Here is a 26,980-nt window from a genome sequence, read left to right as displayed (position 1 = left end):
CTGACCAAAAAAATTGTAACTGTATTACACATGTAGGAAATCACCTCGCTGAAGGGGTGGGCCTAAAAGGTGCTGACCCAAGTAGTACTGGAAATAAGTGGAAATTGTAAGACCAAAGGCAAAAGGAATGGTCCATAACACTGTATTCTTGTTGATAAAGTTGTTTCCCATGGGATAAGGGTTGATGATTCTGAAGCCACCCATCATGAATTTTGGAATTGTGAGGGGTTGATGATTCTGAAGCCACCCACCATGAATTTTGGAATTGTGAAGTTCAGTAAATGGATGACAGATGGTGGGAGCCAAGGTTCCCCTTGTTGGAGTGAGAAGTTTACAGACAAGCAAAGGGGGAAGGCCGGAATGGTTCGTGTTGTAGTGGATTAGCGTTGGCAACATCAGGAGGAACTCATGTTTCGCCTCATACGGATACAGAGGGATGCATACGAAATATTTGTTGATATGGGTTGGTATAAACACATAGATTTCCTTGCTCTGTCAGCTGAGAGGGTCCGCAATCAATGACATTCCTGCAATGAACACATCTGGTGCCCAGATTTCAGATTTTTAGTATCATTCTCCAGGAAAAGAAACTGGGACTTCTTGGAGAAATGGCTGGTTTTAGGATGGGCAGGGAATATGCAAGATGATCCTGGAGCATCTTATAATGTCAGGAAGTAAGAAAGTGCTGAGAAAAATAACAACACACAGTGGTGGGGGGGGGGTGTCAAAGGAACACAGCTGCCGTTTGAAAGAGCTCTCAATGGCCCAAAGTGGAGTAGTCTGAGCAATAAAGTCGTATTGGATTATAAATAATACAAGTATAAAATAAATATGCATGACTCATACTGATGTATATGAATATGCAATATTCCATACTGATAACATGAATACATGATTGGAGGAGACTGGACAAATCTCGCATGCAGCACAACTTCAAATGATTGATGTAGCTACCCTGCCCCCCAAGAAGGTGGAGCAGAGCTCCCCACTCCTTGAGCGCCGAGTGCGCATAGTGACTTCCTTTCAATGAGTGTGGTGTGAAAAGGGAGAAGAAGAAACTCAACAAACACGACCTCAGCCAGAGGTAAAGGTCAACATCAAGAGTGGTAAGTCATGTGGAATGCAGGTACCCTTGATAATGAGGGGATGAGAATGAGCACTTTACCTCGGTGTCTTCTTCCCAGAAACCCATAATCCCACCCTAATCATGAGGAAACACCGGACACATCCCAACGTAGGGACATTCTACAAAATGCCTGACCAGTACTCCTGAAAACTGTCAGGGTCATCAAAACCAAGGAATATCAGAGGAACTGCCCCAGCCAAGAGGAGCCTAAAGGGCACCTGACAGCTAAATATAATGGTATCCTGGATGGAATCCCAAAGCAGAAGGACGTTAGGTAAAAACAAAGGAAATATGAAGAAAGTATAGACTTGAGTTCATAATAACCTATCAATATTGCTTATTAAATATCACAGGTGTTCCATGCTAAGATAGGACACTGACCATAGGAGAAGCTGGGTGCGAGGTAGGTGAGAACTCTTTGGACTATTTTTTCAACTTTTCTGGACATTTAAAGCTATTTTGAAATTTAAAAAAATTTTTTTAAATACAGGCTAATCCCTCCCCCTTGCTTCTCATCCCCTGCCTCCTTTCTCCCTTCCCTTAAGAACAACAACAGCATCACACATGTTTCAGCACCTTGTCATTTCCAGCTGTCCTCCTGGATCATTCTGCAAGAGGCTTGCCATGACCCTGTGCTGTGTGCAGTCCGCTCCAATTTGCAGACAGGCAAACAGGGCCAGCGAGGCAAGGGACCCATCCATGGTAGCAGAGTGCCAGCAGTGGCCCCGGGACTCGAACTGGGCTCTCCTGGTCCCACCCCATCACCCCAGCACTCTGCTTTCCACCTGTCCCTCTGATTACAAACCATCTGGGGCACAGTGTGGGAAGTGGGATTCTTATACTCCAACCTGACGTGCCAGGACTTGTCCTGCGGGTTGGAGGCATCATCTGGCTGCTCCTTCCCCTTAGAAACAGTCACTCAGAAAGGAGACAGCTGGGAGCTGGCGTGGGTGCTGGAATTCCTTCCCGTCCACCAAACTGCTCCTTATCTCTCTCTGCCAAGCACTTCCACAGGTAATGATCTCATTTGGTGAACCCCAAAAATATCATGAAGGAAGTTATTATTATCATCCCCAATGTGCAGTTGAGGACACTGAGACTAGAAACACTGATGATAACTGAATACAAACCCTTCCCCTTTCTCCTGATCACCTGTTGTCCCTGGCTCGGGTTCTGGCCACGCCCACCTGTCTGGGGTCCCAGGTAGAAGCTGCTCGTACCGCCCCCCGCCCCACAGTGTGAGCTCATGATACCCATCACCGCCCATGGCTTGATGTGGCCTCCCTAGCCGACAGGTATCACCTGTTCTCTGTGCGCGAATGTGCCTTAGGGAGACTGCCAAATCCCAAAGGAGAAATGACATCCTCTGCGGAAAATATCTGCAGTGAGGTGACCATCCTGTTTCCTTCCTCCGTCCTTCCGGACCACAGCCGAGTCCCCGTGCAGGCACCTGAGAGTGTGGGCAGAAGCGCTTCTGCTGAGTGGGATGAAACATCGTAAGAGCTCTGAGGGTTGAAACTTTGAAGAGGTTGAGATCTTTGAGAGCTGAAGAACCTTTGAATCTCCCTTCAGCTCCCCCTACCCTGACCACAAGCCCTCTCTTGATGTAAAACATGTGTTCAGATTGAAAACAATGAGGCACATGTCTATGCCGACAGGACTATTTTGCTTTATGCTTCCTCGGTGGTTGGAAACACCCTACCTCTGACATCTGCGTGACACTTTAAATGGAAGACACTCTGTGTCGTTCCTATCTGTGGATTTGCGAGATAGAACAGGAGACAGTGTCTCTGCCACTAGGAATGGAGTCTGTGTGACCTGGTTGTGCTGGGGGTGGGTCTGGCATCCAGCGGCCCACACACAACCCCTTGGAGCAGATGTGACAAAGGTGTCTGGACTTACTTGGGAGCCATTAAAGTTAAGCTGAAATGCCCGGGGACCAGTAGAGGGAACCTTCCAGAACAGATAGGATGGGACCCCCTGCCCCCCTCACGCTACACCAGCCACACGGATGATGTCTTCATCCACATGATGAACGGCCTCGCATCAAACCAGGACATCTGGCTTCCAGGCTCTCTCTTCTGCCACTTACCCCACCATTTGACCCTGGACAAGTCACATGGCTTCTTCTTAAAGAAATGGACTGAATACTTTCTAAAGAATCTTCCAACTCTAAAAGCTTATGAGTTCTTTAGCTCTGAGTTGATGAGAAATCAGCTATATGAACACTCCTGTCTGTTCGGTCTAAGTTAGTAGATACCAACATCCCTAGATGAGCAGACCAAATTCTGAAGTGGAAGGAACATGGGGACCAAATGGGGAAAGGGTTTGGGACCAAAACAGATAACAAGAGTAAATGAACAGAAGACATTCAGATTGAATCAACCTTCCACAAATCTGTACTGAGTAATAACTTCTACATGCAAGTCACTAAAGTGTGAGAGGGGGGATGGATGGAAGCAGGAGACTCTTTCTCAAAATCCTGCATTCTAATTGATGCACTAAGAAATTCTCGGTGGAAGAAAAATATCTTGCATAAACAATAGGACGCTGTGCGGGAAGAGTAAGGCTGAAAGAGGTATTTGGCAGGCAGATATAGAGAGGAGGCCGAATTCAGGAACAAAGCAACAAAAGCAAGCGAGAAAGGGGGGCATTCGAAGGTCAAGTCTAATAAGCCTTACTTCATGGTCCATGTTAGTACTCCAGAATTTAGCCCTGAGAATCACCATGCCCAAAGCCCCATCACTAGGGGAGCTGCTAGGGTTCCAGGGATGGTGGCACGCTCTGGGAGGACTTCCTTAGTCTAAGACGATGTTGGCATCATTGGGCCCCACGCCATCAGGGGAGGGAGGCTGAGGCTTGATGCAAAGGCACGGGGGTGCTGGTGTTGTCACACCAGGAGGAATTCCCACCAAGTGGGGATGTGTCACAATAAGGATTCCATAGTCTGGTCAGGGCAGAAGGCAGAGTGTTGACCGATGCTCTATGTGACCTAATTCCTTACCTGGGCAAGCTAGCGTTTCAAGCTCCCGACCCTCGTTCATTGTTTTAGTCATGTGAATGAGTTTTCAGGTCTTCTCCTGAAAACTAGTTGGGATGACCGGTAAGTGAGCAAGAGGCTGGGCCTTGCACTTGGTTGGAAAAGAGGGGTTCTTGCTCATCATTATCTGCAGAGGGTCCCACCTGTGCCCAGAAGAGAAAGTGGGGCTTGTCTTGGCTTGGAGTCGTTGGGGGAGAGTAACGCAGAATATGATTTCTGTTGAGAACTAAGTAGGGTTAGGATTTTGAGCAGGAGGGACTTTCTTTTTGCCGGCAGGATGTTCTGGAGCAGAGAAGTCACAGACTATGCTTTGCCGTTGCACCGTTTCACTCTTTGTTCAGGCAACGAAACAGGATAAACGTCTGCAGAGCAGAGCTGAAAGGGGCTTCAGAGTCAGTTTTCAAGGTAAACTAACCACAGATACCTTGGCCTTTTCCTCATCTGTATTTGCTGGGGCTGCCATAACAAAGTATCAACAGCGGTGCCTTAGAACAGAAACATACTGTCTCACGGCTCTGGCGGCCACCGATCCCAGGGCAGTGGCGTCCGCAGGCTTGGTCCCTGCTGAGGGCTTCGAGAGAAAATCTGTTCCAGGCCTCCCTCCCAGCTTCTGGGGCTTGGTGGCAATCTGTGGCATTCTCTGCCTTGTAGATGCGATACCCCGATCTCTGCCTTCATGTCCACACGGTGTTCTCTCTGCGCGCGCGTGTCTATGTCCAAATTTCCCCTTCAATTTTTATAAAGGCACCGGTGGTGTGGGATGAGGGGACCACCCTAATCCAGTATGACTTCATCTTAACTAATTGTATCTATAATGACCCTATTCCAAACAAGGTCACGCTCTGAGGTATGAGGTGGGGAGGTTAGGACTTCAACATATGAGATTTAGGAGGAAACAAATCAATCTTTTATTTTTTTTTAAAGATTTTATTTATTTAGGGGTACCTGGGTGGCTCCGTCAGTTAAGCGGCTGCCTTCGGCTCAGGTCATGGACCCTGGGATCGAGCCCCACATCGGGCTCCCTGCTCAGTGGGAAGCCTGCTTCTCCCTCTCCCACTCCCCCTGCTTGTGTTCCCTCTCTCGCTGTCTCTCTCAGTCAAATAAATAAATAAATTATTTATTTGACAGAGGAGAGAGAACATGAGCAGGGCAAGTGGCAGGCAGAGGGAAAAGTAGGCTCCCTGCTGAGCAAGGAGCCGGATGCGGGGCTTGATCCCAGGACCCTGGGATCATGACCTGAGCCGAAGGCAGACGCTTAACTGGCTGAGCCACCCAGGCGCCGCTACAATTCATCTTACAGCATCTTTTCTGCACAGGGAGCCAATACTGTGGGGCCATTGAGTCACAGGAAGGGAAAGAGATGCAGCGCTGGGTCCCTCAGAGTTTGGAGCAGCTCTGGACACGCTTCGCCCATTGTCCCCGCGTTGCAGATGGAGACTGGGCTCGGGTCCATAGCAGAGCCCGCTGTGAATGGAGATGGCTGCATCCCCACCCCCTGCTGAGGGCTGGCACTGGGGCAGGATACCCAGGCCCACCTTGAGGAGAATGGGTCACAGCAGGTAGAGGATGACCCCACGATGCTGGCACATGCTCAGAAGCAAGAACCACTGCCCTGTGCAGTGGGGACCAGCTCCTTAGGCATGCCTGCCCGGAGGGCCAGGATGAGGGGCTGCTCTCTGAACCATCTGTACCCACACCGACAGGATGTGGCCTCACTGTGCCTCAACTCCTTCCCCTGCAAAATGGCAGGGCTGCCCCGCCCATCTGCGGTCCAGTGAGGGTCACAACGTGGGCCTGGCTTTGGAAAGACCCACGTCCTTGGCGACACGGGGAGTAGCCCTGGCTGACAAGTGCCAGCCGGCGGCTGTCTCATCTCCTCAGGGAGGCCTAAGCGTCCTCCAGCAGGGACAATGTCTGATGACTAAAACATATCTGACCCTCCCCGTGCCCGAGCCTCAGCCGGTCCCAGTCCCCCTGGCAGCCTGCCTGCCGGCCTGTCCGGCTGCTCAGCGCGGAGCCTGAAACCCACCCGGGTTGCATTTCACATGGCCCAGCCTGCGCTCCCCACTCAGGGAGCTGGGAGGGGAGCGGGCTTGCAGGCTGGGTTCTGGCCAGGTGAGCCGGGCCCGGGGGGGGAGGAGGAGGGGACCCTGGCATGCACCTGTGGCTTCGGTTTCTCCCTGGTGGGGTGGCGGGGGCAGGGGGCTTTCTCTCCACTGGCTTTTTCCAGAGGGCCTTCATCCTCTGAGATTGACAGCTTACTCCTGGTTGGGACTAGAGCGTAGGAAGTGGTCTTTTCGAACTTCCCTTGCAGCACCGCCTGCCAAAAGCCCCACCACGGGCTGCGTTGCCTTATTTACCCTGGCCACCAGGTCTCTCCCAGCGGCCCTAAGAAAACAGATTACTGTCCAGAGCAAAGTCCTTGCGTGTTTCCTCTCTGGAGAGGGATCAAGTTTTGAAAGAAAGGTTTCCTGCGGCCCATTACACCATTTGGGTTTGTTTTATCTGTCTCCACCTGTGGGGCAGGGAATTAACCTGTTGCCCAGGGCCAGGCCAGCAAATGACTGAAAGGAAAGCCAAGCTCACCGGTGCGCTTTTCGACAACACACCGTGGCCTTGTTCTCCTCTGCTCAGCATTGTGCGGCTGAGGCCCCGGCCCAAATCTGAATAGGACTCCGCGTAACTTGATATGTTTTCTTTCTTTGCTGTAGTCTCTGTGTGCCAAATTTAACTATGCCCCGATCTGTGGTCTGTATATACAGTGTTGTTGCAGGAGGATTGGGGGTGGACTGACGGAGGGGGGAGGGGGGTGTTTCCATGTTTTGTTTTTTTCCTCTTGCTTGCTTTGCTCACTGTTTGCTATATGTAACTTACCATGACTGTCCTCACTCTTTGGTCATTAACCCTTCGGAGATAACCACATCGCTTTGTGGCTCCCATAACGCGTTTTCACAAATGCCCTCAAGCGCTCTGTCTGGGAAGCGCTGGTGCTGTCGGGGTTAAGGGCAGGCCTTTGGAAACTTGAACTTCCCCAGAAGTGCTTGTGCAGCAATTAGCAGGGCCCTGCTCAGATACAGAACACTACCCCCTGCCCCCCTTTGCAAACATTCAGTGCAGGCGCTCGGAGCCAAGAGTCATGGTGGTGCCCGAGGCCTGCGGTGGGTGCCCTCTTTCCAAAAGGCTTGTATCCTGTACCTCCCGGAAGTGTGATCAAAGTATCAGCTTGATGGTGCAGCGAGGTTCCAAGGGGGAAGTAAGGACCCGTTGTCCAATTAAAACTCATCAGGGTGGGCCTCACTCCTGAGATGCTGGGGTGAACTAACCCAGGGGTGGCGGAAAGCTACTCATTTCCGGCCCGGGTGACAGGTCACCCTTCCTAGGTGGATAGAAGCCCTGTTTCCGCTTTGCTGGAGGAAGAGAGCTAGCCAAATATTTTGGTACCTACTAAAGGTTGGGAACCAAAAAGAGTTCCTGACCCAGGGCAGGCTCTCCTCTCAAGAGGGGTTAGACATCGCTCCTTAGGACCCAGGGTCCATGGGATCAGGTGATGGGAGGGTAAAGCCTCAGATCTCACTGTTCACTTCTTCAGAAGTCACAGAAATGCGGGAAAATACAGAACCTTGAGTTCTCCTTGGTCTCCTTGGGAGGGGAAGATGTCTTGGGTCATCTTGGGCTATATTTAGAATGGAAAATATGCTGGCTCAGAGAAAATTGGTCATGTGTCCTTCTCCAAGCTGCACCCTGAGCAGAGAGCCTGGCCCCATCGGCCCCTCCTCCCATCCTTCACCCAGCCCCGATGCCCCTTCTCCTTCCCAGCCATAGGAAGACCCCACATGGTCAGGCCAGTTCCTCCCCACCCCCCATAATAAACTTGACATGCGTGAGGCCCATGAGGTTCTAGGCACTGTGTGCTAGGCCCGGTGTGAGCTCAGAAGTGCATGTTTGACCTGAAGGTGGGAATTCCCCTACCTTCGCCCACTCCCCACCCCTGCGTCTCCGGGCATGAGTGCTGGGGATGGACACAGGGATCCTGGCCTGAAGGACAGTCACTGGTCTGGCTCACGTGTTGTACTCTGGGAAGTCAGGCAACCACGGGCATGTGTGAGCTTCACGATGGTGATAATTCGGCTCCCTGTTAACTTTCTTTTTGGAAACATCAAAATGTTTTTAAGAACATGGAAGTTTATTGCATCACCATTTTGCTTGGGGATCTGCACATGATTTCTCAGAAAAAAAGCAATCCAAACCCGCCCTGTCGCCCATACCAGCCCAGGCCCTACTTCCCACTTTCCTGAGGACAAGGGTCAGAAGTAGCCTTGCTAAAGACAGCTGGCTGCTATCTGTGCTTGCGGGGACCACGGGAACGAAGAGAATGCAGTCTTGGGTACCTGTTGTGGCTCAGGCCCCCTTTTTAACCTTCACAACCTCTCTGAGACGTGGGGATTATTGAAGCCTCTCCCAATGAGGAGACCGGGGTTGGATGTCTCCTCCACAGACCCATCCCTCACCCTACTCACCAGCTCCTCAGCGTGCCACACTGGGCCTACCTGTGAAAGCAGCCCCTTGGTCTCCTATCCCATATCCCATTGCCTCCCACCTGGCCCACAGCCCAGCCTCCCACCCATCTAGATCCTACTCTAGACAGAAGCCAGCATGATCTCCGGGAAATGTAAAACCAAGCCACATGCTTCTCCTGCTTGGACCATGACAGTGGCTTCCTGGGGGCTCTTAGAACAGAACTTGGCCTCCTCCCTGTGTATGGCCAGCACCTCCCCTATGTCATACCTGTGGCCTGCCCACTCCGCACCAGCCCCCCCTCCCCCCCCCGCCGCCGCCTGCCTCCCACGGTCAGGGCCTCTGTATCTGCCGTCCCGTGCCTGAGGACCCTAGACCCTGAATGCTAGTTGCTAGTCTCTTCCTCAGGGAAGGTCAAGGCCCTGTTCTGGCTGGTGGTGAACTCTGCGGTCTGCTCCACATACCTGTTCTCTCAGGAGGAAGGCGACACTGAAGCTCCCCCAGCCGCAAGACCCCCCGCTTCTCCCAGCAAGCCGAGGCGGGCTCCCGGACCCAGGGCAGCTGCTGCCTCCCTGCACAGGCTGTGGCAGAAGTGATCCTTCCACCCCGGGCCGACCTCGGGGCTCTGTGACTGGGGCAGATGGCTACTGTGTCATGGGGCTTTAGCTCATGAACTGACACACCGTGACCTAGAAGCCCACCCGGAGAGGAAGCGGACCACCTTTGCCCGCCCCAGTCAGTCTTTCTGAAACCCAACACACTGGCATACTTTCAGCACTTGGATTTTCCTATTCAATTATTGCCCCATCTCAAAAGAAAACTCTCTTATAATTGGTGAAACTTAGGTTGGGTTGAACATCCAGTGGCCTGTCCACACACCATGGAATCTGTCCCTTCAGAATAATTCATTCCAAGTTAGCAGGCCCTCGAAGATGACCTTACACCAGTCACCTGGAAGCAGCTCCAAGTTTGGTGCTCAGGAAAACTGACCCCTTCAAAAGGGCTTTTCTAGGGTGGCCTGGGCCAGTAGCTACTTAGAGGAGACCCTTCTAGGACGATAATGCATTCACCGCACAAGACGATGTTGGAGGCCCCTGGGGGGCAAATAAGGCTCCCCCTCCTTGTACCCTCCTCTAGTCCCACCAGCCTCCCCATCTGAAGTCCATCGAGCTTGGAGTGTGTTCCCACTAACTCGAAACTGAAAGTTTCAAATGGAAAACAAAGAGGGAGAAGACAAAAATAGGAAGTAACGCTGAATAGATCACTGAGGCAACCTGTCAACCCTCAGTTGCCTTCCTGATTTCTTTCATAGCCCTAGTGTCACACCTTCCTTGTCATCAATTTAGCATGTAACATTTTTTTAATTAAAATTCAGTATCATTGAACAGGTCATAGAGTGTGAGCAGTATTTTCTTTGTTCTAAAAATCCACATGTAATGAAGCTGCCATTCACAATTGTTTTCCACTGGGCTGCTTATTAAAAAAAAAGATTTTCAATAAACAGAAATAGGTGCATTTTCACAGCGTGGGGTCCCTCAGGAGTGAAAACCTTACCAATTACAGCCCGGCTACTGGGGGTGTGGTGGGGGGATGTTGTCAGATGTCAATTTGGGCTGATTGTTTCTGAGGCCATGTGACTGCTATTCTTGTGTCCTGTGGTGCATTTTATAGACTGATGTCATCTTTTAGAGATAAATGATTAGATAAATATTTGTAGATGAATGCACGTTCAGAGCGTGCTAGAGTCAAGGGAGGAGTCTCATGAAGTCACCAGGAAAGGCTTCAGAAGGGACACGGGGACCCAGATGCTGACCTGTGGTGCCCCTTACCTGTGACAGAGGCCTCAGGCACCAGCAGATGAGAATCCTGATAGTCAGATCCCCAAGTGCCCACCTGTAGAGGGAGCAATGCAGCTTCTGCCTCCCCGCTCTGGAGCCATCAAAGGCCCTGCAGCGGGATCTCAAACCACAGCAGGGTCTGGTTTTTTGTTTGACTTCAAGAACTGAGCCAATATGTGAGACAACGTGGTCATTTCTGGCTCTCTTTACCAAATCGAGGAGATCTGCACCCACGATATCGACATTTCCTGTGGGTATCTGAGTTGTGGCTTTGCCCCCTGAGACATTTAGATGGGAGAAAAACTCTTTCTTCCTTTCCAGCACCTCATTCCCTATTGTCGGCATGTTCCTTGGCAAATCATCCTAGAGCCTCAGTTTTCTCATCTCTATAATGGGATGACCTCAAAGCGTGGTTCCTGTGCTTCGTAAGAAAGGCTTGGGAAAGAGCCCAGCACTTGCATAAAGAGGCTCTCAGTCAACACTCCTTGCCTGCTGCCTGCATGTCTTCAGGCGCCGCTGGTGTCCTCCAAGGGAAGGCAACTGGCCAGTCAGTGTGCGAACAGCCTGCCTACCATCTTCCTGTGAAACCGACTGATGCGGGGAGTGAGGACAGAATTACTCAGAAACAAGTGGTTTCCCAGCTGTGGTCTCCATGCTCTGATAACAAAGGGCTCGGCCCGGATTGGAGGGGAGGCAGGAATCCTGCGCCGCAGAAAGGCTGTCGAGACATCTTGAGTTTGTTTGTAACAAATCTCGAATAATTTAGGTCTTTTTAATTTGCAGCAAATCCGATTCCCTCAACATCATCTGCGGTAAAAGGTTAGGAGCTTGTGTGGAGACCAAGTATAGAGGGGTTTTTTTCTACCCCACCACCAAATCCAGAGTTACCCTCCAAATTGTAATCTTATCAGATTTAACTGGTTCCACATAAACAGATCTATGTATATTTTCAGTAGTTTCAGCTGAAACCGGTTAAGAACAGATGTGCAAAGGGTTGCCCGGCACTGATCCATTTAAATGTATTTTTCCATGAACGGCCTTTTCTCTCTGCCCTTCCTCCAAGGAGGGGGAAACAAGAAAGTGGAACTGTCATTAAAGTGGATATTACACGCTTCTGAGCTCCCTGCAACCGGTGTTCGCTGTGGGTTTCCAAGCAGCAATTTGGCACACGAGGCTGTGAACACAGGGTGTGCATTTGATGGGCAGTGTTTGCCGTGAGACCATGTGGCCGGGGGAGGATGGGCCCACTGCTCTATGGCCATCCTTCCCCGCTGCTGGGGAAACACGTAGCGCAACACCACCGCCGCCCCCGCCCCCCGCCATCCTATTAGAAGGCGTGCGGCAGGAGCAACTAGGTGATCCACCTCTTTGATCCTTTAGTTTTTTTCAGCTAAACACATAAAAGGAGGAGGATATTTAAAAACTCCTACAAGTCAACAACAACCACCACAAAATCTGATTTTAAAAGGGGAAAGGATTTTTTTTTTTAAGATTTGATTTACTTATTTGACAGAGAGAGAGCGTGTACAAGCAGGGGGAGCGGCAGGCAGAGGGAAAGGGAGAAGCAGGCTCCCCGCTGAGCAGGCAGCCCTACTTGGGGCTCGAATCCCAGGACCCTGGAATCAGGACCAGAGCTAAAGGTAGACACTTAACCAACTGAGCCACCCAGACACCCGAGGGGAAAGGATTTGAATAGACATCTCTCCAAAGACGAAACACAAATGGCTAACAAGCATAGGAAAAGAGAGTCACGATCACTAAGAATTAGGGAAACGCAAAAGAAACTACAAGGAGATATCACCTCATACCCCTTCAGAGGGCACATATGTGTATATATATCAACAAGAGTTGGGGAGGGTGTGGAGAAATTGGAGCCCTCCTACATTGCCGGTGGGAATGCAAAATGGTGCAGCTGCTGTGGAAAACAATATGGAGGTTCCTCAAAAAATTAAAAATAGAACTACCCTATGATCCAGCAATTACTCGTCTGAGTATAGTGCCAAAACAATTGACAGCAAGATCTCAGAGGGATATTTGCACACTCACGTTCATAGTGGCATCATTCCCAAGAGCCAAAACGTGGAAGCAGCCCATGTGTCCTTCACCAGATGAATGGATAAGCAGACGGTGGTCTCTACACACGATGGAATATTACGGTGGGATTATTATTCAGCCTAAAAAGGAAGGAAAATCTGTCATAGGCCACAAGATACGTGAAACTTGGGAGGACGTTATACTGAGTGAAATAAGCCACTCGAAGGCACAAATCCTATGCGGTTCCACTCATAGGGAATACCTAGAGGCGTCAAAGTCAGAGAGACAGAAAGGAGACTGGTGGTTGCCAGGGTCTGCAGGGAGGGGGGAAATAGGGAGTCACTGTTTCATGGATAGAGCTTCAGTTTTGCAAAATGAAAAAGCTCTAAGATCTGTTGTAAAACAATGTTCGTGTACTTGACACTTCTGAACCGGACCTGTAAAATGGTTAAGGCAGTAGAAACAAAAATAGAGGGAGAGGGTCTAACCCTGATGCCCATCTCGCAGATGGAAAGAGGATCCAAGGAGATAACACACACATAGCAGGGCTTGGGGCCCGCTGGGTGTAGAGATTATAACTGAGAAGCGAAATAGGATGGGTGACGTTTTCCCAGGCTGGAATTTCTGTTCTCAAGAGCACTCTCCTCTCTGCTTTCCCATCTCCACCACGGCCTGCAGACGTCCCCAGGAGTGCCCCAGCTGGGCACTGGGCCTCTTTCTCGGTGCCCGCCTCTGGAGCCTGTGTTTCCGCGGCGGCTGGCACTGGGTGTGCGAGGCGCCTGTCCCACCTTCAGTGGTCCCTGAGTAGACCCCGGAGCTGCAGTGCCTTCCTTTCTGCAGATTTCCATCCCACTGACTTTGCCAGGGGGGCACTGGAGAGAGGGAGGGAGGTCTATGGTGTGTGTGTGTAGGGGGGGTGTTATGGCAGATGAGCCTCAGGCAGCTGCGAGAACAACATCACTTCCAGTTCAAGGTCTGCCATCACGTTACCCTAGCGCATCACTAGTAAAAAAGAGGTGAGGGCGAAATTGGCTTCTTAGATGGGGGGCTGTCAAGATTCCAGATGTGTGGGGGGCTGTCAAGATTCCAGATGTGTAGGGGGCTCTGTCTCCCTGGAGTTCTGTCCAGCCCGATTGCTTCCACGGGGCACAGTCTCCGGGAACTTCAACATGCTTGAGATGCCTGGCATCTAACAGGGCAGTCCGGGTTGAGAGTTACTCCACGTGTCCCGGGCTCTGACTGCAGTGTGATGTGCTGCCAGAGTGATCGTTGGCAAGGTGGATCCCCTGACAGGAGGGGACCTCCTTGCAGGGCCTGGGTTCTCCCCATCAGGAAGATGAGCAGCTGGCTTGGGAGGAGAGATCAGATTTTTTCAGGGCAAAGCAGAATTGCATTTGTCTTAATGAGCAGGAAAGAACAAAATCAAAGCATTTGTTAACACTTCAAAGAGGTTAAAGAAGGACATTTGGTTCCCAATTAGTGTCCCCCCCCCCCCCCCCGGGCCAGGCAAATGTCAGTGGAGAATCCCATCCAGGGGGAAGATGCCAGGGGCTTCTCCTGCTGGCTGAGACTTGGGGCCCGGGAGTGGGGATGGGAGGGGTACGGGGGTAGGGGAATGCTCCCTCCCCGGGGGGCCTGCTTCCAGGATTGCCAGCCCCATGCAGACCTCTGCTCTGTTGAGGAGACAGCTCAAATGACCCATACGTGTTTGTGAGAACCTTGATCTTCTCCAAGATTCTCATATTTCCCTTGTATTTCTTCCGCTTGGTTATTTTCTTGCCTGCTATTTTTGTGTAGTTTTGTCTATCCAGAGGTTAACGTTCAAAAGCCTGGATTTCTAAAACCAATTCCAGACTTTGCAGAAGCAAAGATCAGTAGGTTCAAAACTTGGCTCTTTTATTCATTTGACTCAAACTGATTTGGGGCAACACCTCTGAGCGCAAGCCAGAAACCTCCAAAAAGAGGGCTATTGTCTGGAATCTTGTCGCTCATCCAGAAGGCCTGAGAACACTAAGCAAGTGAGTGAGATGCTTCTGCCCGGCCCAGAAAGATTCCAGCCCAGTGCTGCCCCTGACAATTAGAGACAGGTCAGACTCCCCCAGTCTGTCTCCATCTTCTCCAGAATGCTTCTGGATTCCCTTCACTTACTCATGTTCCTACCCCCAATTCACCAGTTTTTCAAAATCTACATTCACACACCATCCATCACCCTGATTTCCAAAGCATATAATCAATGATAATTCTCAATTATCATAATCAATACAGTGATGTTTCCCTAAAAGGACTGACAGCTCAGGCCATGACCTTTCTTTTCAGCCACAAACAAAAGGGGACTTAACAGATGTATGTGTGTGTGTGTGTGCGCGCGCGCGCGCGCGCGCGGGCACACACACACACACACACACACACGAGTGCGCACACGAATGCACACACCCATGCATGGGCGCTTGAGCGCACGCCTGCCTAATGCACATACTCTTAATGAAAAACGGGATAAATTACAGAGAATGGCAACCTAATGATTACAAAAAGGTATATGAGGCATAACCCATTAGTGAGCTACATTTTGTTCAAAACTGAGGTACTCAGGCAGAATAACACGCCTTTGTGCTGGAATGCACTCAGCTGTAGCAATGACTAATAATATAGCTGAGGATCTGCTCACATTTTTCCCCTTTTGTGCCTATTTTCATAAGTTAATAACTCAAGCATGAAATTATTTCAGGCTGAAGACTGGTGGTAAGAGCAGGGCAAATGTGTGGGAAACAACTTTTTGTTGTTGTTGTTACTTAATTTAGTTTGGCTGTTTTTAAGTTAGAGGAGTGGAGATGTCAATGTGCATTTTCTCCAGCAACGTGTTTTTGTTAAGCCCAAGAAAGTTGGGATTTTATTATACAAAGCAAATGTTTAATGACTGCAGATAGGAGTTACTCTTCATACAGTTATATGACATGCTCTTGTTTGGTGTAGGTTGGGGTTGTTGGCGGGGCCAGTGGGTTGGATGAAATTGAATCAGAACATTTTAAGTGACACCATCCTGAATTCACGTGCCTTCAACTAGACAACTCCCATCCCACTGGCAAGTCAAACAGCCTGGTGAGCAAACAGCTAGCTGCCTTCCACAGCTGGGAGTGGGGGTACCGGGGAAGCCTACTGCTGGGTATCAGTAAATTCCTAGAGCAGTGGACAGAACAGAAACAAGATGAATAATATTACTGCCTCTCCTTACAGAGTCTCAGGACTCCGGGGTTTACTAAGCATTTTCCTGTACACAGAACCAGAGAAAGTCCATCTGGAGGAGACCAGATTTCATACAAGTCTTTTTTTAAAAAATTTTCTTTCCTCTTCTTTTATTGGGGCAGGAGACTTTGAAAGATACAGAAAAATACAGAGAATGATAGAAGGAACACCTGAGTAACCACATTCCAGAATTAACAAATGTTACTATTTTGTAACGATGGTGCCAACTTTTTTTTTTTTTAAGTAAAATAACGGAGTAATCACTGCTAAATTTGTTCCCTTTCCTTTACTTCACAGATGTGCAAAGTAAGGAGAAAAGGGGAGAGGACTTGGCTCAGGGGTGCGGCCGCCAGCAGCTCTCCCATCCTTTATGAACTGCGTCAGTAAAGGAGACTCTCAGGCGGTAAGACCAGCATCTATTGTTCCACTTTACAGATGACCAGGTAGGCGCCCCGGTGGATGTGAATGAGGGCCCCCCTGTGCTAGGTCCTCTGCTGGGCTCCCCAAGACAGAACAAAAGACAAAGCCCAAAGCAGCCCAGACCCCAGCCCGAGGGAGGGGCGCGGAGAGCACCTGCGTGAAGGAGAACCAATTCCCTGCGGCCAGGGTCCGCTTCACCAGGCGTGTAATTCAGAAGCAAGTCAGCAAATACTTAGGGAGACATTCCATAGAAATACATGTACTTCGTAGGGTATGTTTTAATCAGTAGCTCAATCCTGGATCTTTGCCAAAAGAAAAGCAAAATATGCTGCCATCCTGTGAGACGATGTGACGATTTTTATTTTTACTAGTAGATTACCCCGTTTATAAATCTTTGATAAATCCTCCCCGCACCCCTCCCAAATGGCATCTGAACCTGTTGAGAGTTGTTTGTTTGTTTGTTTTTAATTGAAGGTGAAATTGAACAAGGGTTTCTGAGTGCCTTGTGCTTGTCTCGGGCTTCTCGGGCTCCAGGTCTGTGCCCTGCCCCAGCTAAGCCCATCTTGGGGCTGCATCGGGTTCCGCAAAGCCCCATGCGCCCTAAGCCGCCAGGAGCCGGCTCGGGGTCCACGCGCTGCAATCCCGGAGAGAGCAGGCTCTAAAAATACCCGGCTCTGCAGACTCACTCCGGGCTCCTGCGGGGGGTGGGGGCTTCTAGACTGACAGCTCCGTTTACACTCCAACAACGGGTTCCAAAAAAAAAAAAAAAAATCCTCACGTCTTCTCCTCCGAGTGAATGGATCTGAGCTCTAGAGAGTTTCGCCGGACGTTTCAGAGGGTTGAAACTCCCTCTGAGTTGGTTTAGGAAAAGTAAAAGGCAGCAAAGCGGAGCGAGCAGGCCGGCTTTGTCAGGGTCTGGAGCTCCTGCGGCCAGGGTCACCGCGAGGCAGCGCCCCATCTCGGCGCGGTCAGACACCCACGGGTCTGCCGGGACCGCACGCCCGTCCCTCTCCCACCCCAGCCGCGAAGGCTGCCTCCCTCCGCCCAGCCCCAGAGGGCAAGAGGCGGGGACAGAACTTTGCAGTTCGCACATTTAAGGGAGAAAACCGTGTTGAGCGCACCTGAAATGGAGCGCACAGTCCTGGGTGCGCGGGGTCTCATAGCCCGGATGTGTGCAAAGGGCTCGCCTGGGCGATATGCAGAACGATGCTTTGCGGGGGGAAAGTACCCCCTCCTAGAGAGTGTCCTCTCCTCCCAGGCCTCACCGGGAGAACTTCCAAAGGCAGAAAAACCACAGGGTTCCTGGCACTGGGGCTTTGGCTTTATCAGCTTAGAGCAGATTCTTCCTGGCCTGAGCCCGGGCCCTTCCTCTGACTGCAAAGGCAGAGAGACCCAAGCAGACAGAAACTCGCTTGCTCGGGCGGGAGCTGACTCACACCCAGAGCTGTATTCAATCCTCAGAAAATTGTCTAGACGAGGTAGCTGAGAGTCGTGGTGCCTTCCTCTCTTTCTTTTAATCCGACACTGTGTCATCTCTCAAGGCACCTCAAATCCACGGAGAAGCAGACCTAAGGAGGACTGGGTGGGCGGTCTTGAACACACCCTACGAATTCACAGTCTGGTGCCTTAAATTAAAACAAAAACAAAAACAAAACAGCAAGAGTGTTTCTAAACCAGATCGACTGCAGTTTGCTTGAAGGGAAAAGCTCCCTACTGCTGGAGGTGAGCTGTGTGACACTGGAAAGCTGGCTTTCCAGGGGCTACTGCGAAAGAAATTGGGCAGGAAGAAATTAAGCTGTGATTCTTTGAATGGGGCTTGGTGCAAGATTTGGTTAAGGATGGCCCCATCATTTCTAAAAACCCATGAGCAGTGTGTGAGCATTCCAGTTGCTCCACATCCTCATAATGCTTATTGTGGTCAGTCTTTTTTATTGTAATCATCCTAATAGTTGGATCGTGATCGCTTGTGAAAATAATTTGCATCACTTCTTTCTAATTCACAGATGTTTGGTGATATGTCTGTTTAAATAGTTTGTCCGTTTCTTCATTGGGCTGTTTGATTTCTTATTATTGAGTTTTGGGAGTTCTTTATACATAATGGATACAAGCCCTTTATTAAATAATATGATTTGCACATGTTTTCTCCTGGTTTGTAGCTCATCTTTTCATTTTCTTTTGTCTTCAATTTTGAAGGAGTCCAATATATCAATTTTTTTTTCTTTTCTGTATCATGCTTTTGATATATCTAAGAAATCTTTGCCTAGCCCAAAGTCACAAAGATTTTCTTCTGTTTTCTTCAGAAGCTGTGGATATTTCAACCTCTGATGACCCATTTTGAGTTGATTTTTTGTACATGGTAGGAGATGTGGATTGAAGTTGACTTTTTTTGCCTTTGGATAGCCCAGTGTCCCTCCCCTCCCCTGGAGCATTGGTTGAAAAGACAACCATTTCTCCCTCCCTGCACTGCTTTGCAGTTCTGTCAAAAATTAGTTGTTCATACATGAGCGGGTCTGTTCAGTCTTGATTCTGAAGTTCCACTGATGTCTGTGCTCATGTTTACTGCACTGGCTTGATTACTGTCACTTTATAATAAGTCTTGAAATCGCACACTGTTAGTTCTCCAACTTTGTTCCTCCTTTGCAAAGCTGTTTTGACTATTCTAAGCGCCCTGCATTTCCATATGAGTTTTCGAAGAAGTTTGTCAATTTCTACAGAAGTCCCTGCTGAGATTTTGCCCAGAATTGCATTGACTTTATAGATCAATTTGGTGAGAATGTATACCTTAAAAATATTGAGCCTTCTGACCCATGAACACAGTATCTCTCTCTCTCTCTCTACTTAGGTTCTCTTCCATTTCTCTCAGCAACGTTTTATTAATTTTTAATGTATAGATCTTGTCCATCTTTGTCAGATTCACTCTAATTATTTTATACTTTTTGATACTATTATGAATAGTACTTTTTTAAAATTTCAATTTCTAGTGGTTCACTGCAAAAATACAGAAATGCAGTGATTTTTGTGAATTAATCTTGTATTGTGTATCTTTACTAAAGTTACTTTTTTTGTTCTATAGGATTTTCTATGTAGACTCTTGCCAATAAAAACAGCTTTCCTTTTCTATTTCCAGCCTGGATCTCTGGATTTCTATTTCTTGCCATATTACACTGGATAGAATTTTTAGGACAGTGTGGAATAGAGTCTGTGAGAATTTCTGATCTCAGGAGGGAAAGTGTTCAGTCTTTCATCATTAAGAATGATGTTAACGGGGCTCCTGGGTGGCTCAGTGGGTTGAGCGACCAACTCTTGGTTTCAGCTCAGGTCATGCTCTCATGGGTCATGAGATCAAGCCCCGAGCTGGGATCTGCACTCACCCGGGAGTCTGCTTGAAAGATTCTCTCCCTCTGCCCATGTACTACTTTCTCTCTCTGTCTCTCTCAAAGAAATAAATAAATAAACCTTAAAAAAATAAAACAAGAAAAGGATGATGGTAACTATAGGAACTATAGGGCCACCTGGTTGGCTCAGTCGGTAGAGCATCTGACTCTTGATCTCTGGGTTGTGAGTTCAAGCCCCACGTTGGGCATGAAGCCTACTTTAAAAAAAAAAAAAAAGAATGATATTAGCTATAAATTTTTAGTGGATGCCCCTTATCAGGTTGAGGAAGTTCTTAGGTGTTCTTAGTTGGCTAAGAGTTTTTATCAGGAATATTTGTTGGATTTTATCAAATGATTTTTCTGCATTTATTGAGACTTACCACAGTTTACTAGTGTCATCATTTGACAAGTTTGAAATGTGAAACATTTACCTCTCTCTATGTCACTTTACCCTCTCTGTTTATAATAGTCAGTTGTCTCAAATATTTCTTCTACATATCCTTAGAATCACATTAGACAGTAAGAGTTAAAGTTTTTGCCTCAATCATCAACACAATTTTAAAAACTCAAGAAGAACATGAAAATCTCTTGTAATGACCAATATTACCAATGTTGTTGCTTATTACGTTCTTTCTTCCTTACTGATGCCCCAGTAGTCTTTCTCTTATTGTTTCCCTTTCTGTTTAGAAAAATTCTTTTGGCGGGGCACCTGGATGGCTCATTCAGTTAAGCGTCTGACTTTGGCTCAGGTCATGATCTCAGAGCCCTGGGATCGACTCCAGCATTGGGCTCCCTGCTTTTCCCTCTCCCTCTGGAGCACCACCCCTGCCCCCACCCCACTTGTGTGCTCTCTCTCTCTCTCAAATAAATAAATAAAATCTTAAAAAAAAATAAATCTTTTAAAAAAAAGAAAAAATTCTTTTAGCCATTCTTATTCCCTATGTCTGCTGGTGACAAATATTCTTAGTTTTTCGGAGAATGCCTTGATTTCCCTTTCATTCCTGAAGGATCTTTTCACTAGAAAGGACCTTTCAGCTGGATGTAGGATTCTGAGTTGGCCACTTCAACACTCTGGCCTCCATGGTTTCTCATAACAATTTTCTGTCATTCACACTTCTTCCCTGCCCCCACCCCATAGGTGGCATGTCATTCCTCTCTGTTTGCAACGTATATTTTTTTCTCTCTGTTTTTCAGGAGTTTGACTATGATGTGCCTTGATATGGATTTCTTTGGGTTTATCCTGTTTGAGATTTACTTGGCTTCTTAAATCTGTGGTTTTATGGTTTTTGCCACATTTGGGAAGTTTTAAGCCATTACTTAATTGAGTACTTTTTCCGTTCTGCCCTCATTTCTTCTCCTTCCAGAACTCCAGTGTCATGGAAATTAGATCTTTTGGTATAGTACCACATATCCCGGAAGCTCTGTTCCTTTCTTTTCCAGCCCATGTTCTTCTCTCTGTTGTCCAGAATGGATATGGAACAGCGTCCTATCCTCAAGTTCACTGTTTCCCTGCAATTCTGCTACGAGTGCCTCCATTCAGGCAGGGTTTTTTTTTGTTGTTTTGGTTACAGTATTTTTCAGTTCCAAAACTTCCATTGGGTTCTTCCTTCTGTTTTAACTTTCTTGCCTGGGACCTCCTAAATTTTCATTTGTTTCAAGAGTATTTGTCACTACTCTTTGAAGCATTTTTATGGTAGTTGCTTTAAAATGTCTGTCAGATCATCCTAACATCTCTGTCATCTTGGGATTAGCATTTATTGGTTATTTTCATTCAATTTGAGATCATCCTCAATCTTGGTATGATGAGTGATTTTCTATTGAAAACTTGGCATTTCAAATCTTGTGTTGTGAGACGCTGGATATTATTTTAACCATTTATGTTAGGTGGCTTCCTCGGACACTGCTCCAGTAGGAAAAGTGGTTGGTGGCAGTAAGGTGGGAAGTCCGGGTTCCCTACTTGGCATCTGTTGACAGAGGTAAAAGTAAAAAGAGATCTCTACCTTATTGCTGGGTGGGGATAGAAGTTCTGGCTCCCCACAGGGCCTCCACTGATAGCTCCCTCAAATGGAGGGTCAGAGTGCCTTGTTGTGATTCCCCACAGGGCCTTGTTACCACTCAGAGGTGGAGAGAGCTTCCTCTGATACCACCCGAGTGGGGAAGGGGAGGAGAGCCTGGTCTCTGCCAGGGTGGGGGGTGGCCGTCCAAGCTCCCCACATGATCTCTGATGACTGTGGAGAGAAGCTTGTTAACTCTGCAGATGAGAGTCTCAGCCCCCCTGCTCAGCCTTCTCAGACACCATCCTGGGGTAGGAGAAGTCAGAATATGGGAAAGGAATGAAACTTGGTGGTGGGACATCCGCCTACATGTCCTCCTCACCTCGTCACATTTGTCACCACATACACACCCTCAGCAGAGCTATGCAAACACTGGCCACGGAGCTGGGTATGTTTTATCTCCTTTATCTCTCACACCCACCCTGTGGGGTAGACAGCAGTTCAGTGCTTTCTATTCTTACAGACAAGGAACTAGAGGCAGGAGGCTGAGTAGTTTGACCAAGGGTAGCATGAATCTAAAGCAGAATTCTAAGCTGGGTCTGTCTGATTCTAATGCCCTTGCCCTGTGACCACCACGTGTTATTGTTCACTGAATTCTGAATAGAGGGAATGAGTGCCCTTTGGGGATATGAGTTTGCAAAGGTCAGAAGGAAGGACCCAGAAAAAGGCTAGAGAATGTCTCCAGGGGTGGCAGTGGACCTGCATCGTTCCAAGAGAAATCTTCTGTGGAGTTGCATGGAAGGAGCTGGGATTCCAGAATTGGAAAAGCCTGGGTTCAAAGCAGACTCCACACCAATCCCACTGATGGCAGGAAGTTGCACAAGCTGTGCAAGCCCTCCACGCTTCTGTTTTCACATCTGTACAATGGCTCGATGATGGTGTCTCCTTCCAAGCTTCCCAGAGGGCACAGGGAGGTGATGCACACAGAACACCTAGGCAGCGCCAGGCCACAGTAACTGCCAAATCGGTGCTGGCTATCGATTTTATTTGCTATTGCTCTGAAAAGTGGCAGGCACTACAGGCCCAGAAACTTTAGATGCTTGGATGACTGGAAGGATGACACCGTGCTACAGGGCGGGGGCAACCCAGAACTTGTCCAGAGGTAGGGAGGCCAAACAGAGCCCAGAACCTCATAGGAGACTCTTTTGCAGGGACCCGGGCTCCCTGCATCGGTGGGACTGAGTGCCTTGCCACCTGGAGAGCCCATCCCCAGTCTCTGCTCTGGTAGCCAGGGTGGTTCCCGCAAGGGAGGGAGCCACAGTTTCCCTTGGCTCTCAGACGGCTCTCCAGCTGCCATCTTTGGGAACATGTTTCTCTGCCCCAGAGGGAAGTGGATGATGGAGAAAGGAGGCGAGCGGTGAACCTGGGCTTTACAAACACTAGCCTGTTAGCTCTGGTGGGCTTGCCACAGACACCGGAGCCAGGACCAGCCTCACAGTGGGTTCTGGTGCGCTGCAAGCTCACCCACAGCACCAATGAGATGCATTTGCCAACTTATTATAAACAGATTACATTTCTTATCCTAATGTGGCTGTTGGCTACCTGCCCGTGAATTTTAGCCTCCAGGAGAAAAACAGTTGCTTAAGCTGAGTGTTCACTACTTTTACCTTCCGTGCACTGCTCAGGGCTCCTTCTGGTTCCCCTGCACCCCCAGCACACACAGACACATGTATGGACACACGCATACGTGCAACCACGCACGTGCCTTCCCAGGGACATGCTAGTCGCGTGCCCGCTGACCCCCTTTCTGCTGGCGGCAGATGTTCTTCCAACCCACATGTGTAGTCTGGGAGTGTCGTGCCTGCTAAGATGGCTGTGGAGGTATTTTGGCTTTTCAGGAAAAATCCTCTGCGTGTCACCATACATTTTCACATTTAATAAACACACTCTGGCTTCTGCTTCTGGACTCTTCTTCCCCCCCACAGATGAATACTTTAATAGCCCACTTTACTGGTTAATGTCCAACATGCCTTCTACACAGGGTTACTGAGGACCCGGAAAGGGAGGTCATTTCCCTGAGGTCCCTAGTAAGTTAGCGAGGGACAGAGGTTCTCCAGACCCACCACAAGCACTGGCACCATTGTGAGGGGACCCTTTCAGCCACCCTAGCAGTCTCCTTAAGGCTGACCAGAAACAATTATTGGAGATTCTAAGATCCAGCCAAACCAGACACAGAGGAGCCCTGGGCAGTGGGACTTGGGCTAATTCCCAACAACCTGTGTGCAAGTGATTTCCTAAGGAAAGTCCAGTGTAGGCTTGCACAGGTTCCCCCCTTGCCTCTCTAGAATCCCATCTGGCTTCCTACCCCCGCCTGTCCATGTTTATAGTTCCTCCCTCCTGCTCTGTCTCTGTCCCTTTCTCTCCTTCCTCCTTTCAGAAAGTCCTCCCTCATCTTCCCCTTTCCTCAGACCAAGTTTATGCCCCCCCCCCCCCGCGCCACGGGCCTACAGAATTCTTTCCTCCAGAGCCAGGGAAATGGGCACAAGACAATGTCCAGGCTGCGCCCCTTGGGGGTCCTACATCACAGACGCAGGAAACAACTGTTTCCCTGTCCCCTGACAGGTCCGTGGCCCATCTCTCCCACCAACATCTCTGCCCAAGGAAACAGCCCTGGGTGCCCCTGCAAGCATCCAGACGTTCAGATCCTGCAGGACCACAACAGGCCCTTTCTTTGTGTAAAAAGTCCACTAAGCAGGCCAGCTTAGGAAGGGATTCTAGTCAGACCATGGCACAGATGTGTGCGACTACGGGGGGATGCCTGCATCTGTCTGGTGCGCGTGTGTTCATGGTACACACAGGTGCACACTCACGTGCCCGCACTCACACACGCGTGTGCACGCCCACGCAGGTAAGCTCATCCACAGGGGAGTTGCGCTGGGCCCCTCGCTGGGCATGTCGTTAGCTCAGAACAGTCTCTGCCTGGCAGCTTGTAAGAGTGACCAGTCTCCGCCGAGGTTCCCTCTGCTTGCACCCTCCTGACAGCCCGCCTCTTGTCAGGCCTGGGGACGGCCTTGGTGAGACACAAACCCTTCCAGAGGGCCCAGGACAGCCGTCAGCTCTTGTCCCCAGAGAGCTCACTCCAGACATCTACGGGGCGGCCGGCTAGGCCCTCCGGTGCCAAGATGGTACCTGTCCTTCCCAGAGTGACAGCTAGGAGCTTGCTCCTGCCAGCCCCCACTGTGATGCGAGAAATGAGCCTGTTCTCCGCTTGGGGCCCTATGCCAGGGGCCAAGGAGCTGAGTGCCCGGCCAGCATACCAGGGGCTTGGCACGAGGGTGTCACCCACAACCACTGTGATTCAAAAGACAGACTCAGAGGTCAGAAACTTGAGTGTGTGATGCTGTGACAGAGGGTAAAGCCACAGCAGAAGCCCCCTCCCTGCAATGGGCCCCCCCCTTCTCGGGGTCCAGTGTCCACTGTTTAATTGGGGTGGGACAATAAAACTCCGTAAAACTATGGAGTTTTATTTTAAACCTGCCCAGAGGAGGTGCCTGGGGCATATGTTTGCTTGCCCTTAGCGACACGTTCAGGTACCTAACGGGCATCAGCAACTGCAAACTTTTAGTTATTTAAAATTTATAAGCATGTTCTCCTCTGCCTGCCTCCAAAAGGATTTTGAGACGCTACAAGATTCATCGCTCACGTGTGCTAACGAATGCACAACGGGATGAAAACTTCAGGGCAGAGGAGTCACTGAGAGCGGGCTCAGACCTGAGTGAGGAACATACCTCCCCGTCACAGGCAGCTGAGCCAGCGGGGGGCCCCCCTCCCCCCCTCCCCAGTGTCTTCACTCCTTAGATGCCAGGCCAAGCAGTGATGACCCAGCCAGGAGCTGGGGTGGGAGGGGCAGGAGAGGAAGGGGCGTCCACCTGGGCACACACCTGCTGTAGCTGACTGTCCTGGGGATGCAGGAAAGATAGGGATACTTAACCTACTCAAGTTTAGAAAACATTTTTAGTAGTTAACTTTTGCACATAGTACAAAATGTCTAGGGGCGCCTGGGTGGCTCAGTCAGTTAAGCGTCTGCCTTCGGCTCAGGTCATGAGCCCAGGGTCCTGGGATCGAGCCCCGCATCGGGCTCCCTGCCCCGCGGGAAGCCTGCTTCTCCCTCTCCCTCTGCCCTTCCCCTGCTCGTGCTCTCTCTCTCTCTCAAATAAATAAATAAAATCTTAAAACACACACCCACACAAAATGTAAAAGGTCTAAACCAGTGTGTGAAGTGAAACCAGTCTTGCCCCTGCCCCTCAGGACCCCCGGAATTCCTTTCCCAGAAGCACCCACCGTTACCAGATCCCTAGGGGTCCGGTCAGGACCACCCGCCGCACACACAAGCTGTACTTATATTTTGTTACATAGAGCATAGCATACTGTTCTAGTTTATTTAAGCAGTTGCAGAATGTTAGACGTTTGGATTGTGTGCAGTCTTTGGCAAACACAGGCGATGCTGCCGAAGAGCCCTTATAGGTGCGCCCAGCTCACGACCTGTGAGAGCGTGAATTCTCAGAGCCGTCGTTCCCAGGAAAAGGGACAAGTGCTTTACAGTTGGGATAGATACTGCCAAATTGCCCTCCACTAAAACTGTCCTATTTTACAAACATCTAGGATGCATTAGAGCTCCTGTCGCGTTTTTGAACATGGCATGGGATCAAAATGTGACAGCCTGAACGAGGACAAATGGTATCTCGGTGTAAACGTAAATTGTATTTCTCTTCCCACAGGTGATGCCGAGCATCTCTTCAGATGCGTCAGGGCCGTCTGCAGTCCCATTCCTACAGCTTGTCCGTTGGCATCCTTTGCCCATTTGCCAATTTGTTGGCCTTTTATTGATGTGTAGGAGTCTGTCTATATTAGGGATAGTTGCACTTTGTCCGTGGTATCAGCCAAAACAGTTTTTCCCAGTTTGACGTTTGCCTTTTGGGTTTGTTTATGGTAGGGTTGGCCATAGAGAGAAAACTTGATTTTTATATAGTCATTTTCATCAATATAAAACCCCGTTTGGGGTTTTATAGTTTGTGTTTGTGCTAATAAGGCATTCCTCCTTCTGATGTGAAAGGTAGAAATTATTTTAAAACTTTGATGGTTTTGTATATATATATATTTTACATTTTGGTAGTTGGGCTATGTAGATTTTGTTTGGATATATCATTGAAGTATGGATTCACCTTTGTTTTTTTCAGATGGCTCCCGTGTCCTGTCGTCCCAGTACTATTTCTTTTTTTTTTTTTTTTTACTTTATTTATTTATTTGAGAGAGAGAGCACATGCAGGGGGGGAGGAGGCAGAGGGAAAGGGAGAAGCAGACCCCCTGCTCAGCAGGAAGCCCGACGCGGGGGGGGGGGG

At 49.3% G+C, this 26,980-nt stretch overlaps 1 long non-coding RNA gene across 7 annotated transcripts in view; it reads left to right on the top strand.

The window, feature by feature from the left end:
- The window catches only part of LOC112821020 (uncharacterized), a 300,721-nt gene that overhangs the window by 101,319 nt on the left and 172,422 nt on the right, over positions 1–26,980 (top strand). For all 7 annotated transcript variants that reach the window (XR_012379728.1, XR_012379724.1, XR_012379725.1 and 4 more), the window contains one exon: positions 16,091–16,196. This is a non-coding gene — a long non-coding RNA (uncharacterized lncRNA). The remainder of the gene's footprint in view (positions 1–16,090; positions 16,197–26,980) is intronic.

The sequence above is a fragment of the Callorhinus ursinus genome, unplaced genomic scaffold, assembly GCF_003265705.2.
Source record: "Callorhinus ursinus isolate GAN/ISIS: 27379988/994484 unplaced genomic scaffold, GSC_fseal_2.0 scaffold10, whole genome shotgun sequence".
Taxonomy (NCBI): Eukaryota; Metazoa; Chordata; class Mammalia; order Carnivora; family Otariidae; genus Callorhinus; species Callorhinus ursinus.
The sequence above is the reverse complement of the archived record's forward strand: the minus strand, read 5'-3'. Positions and strand labels throughout refer to the sequence as shown.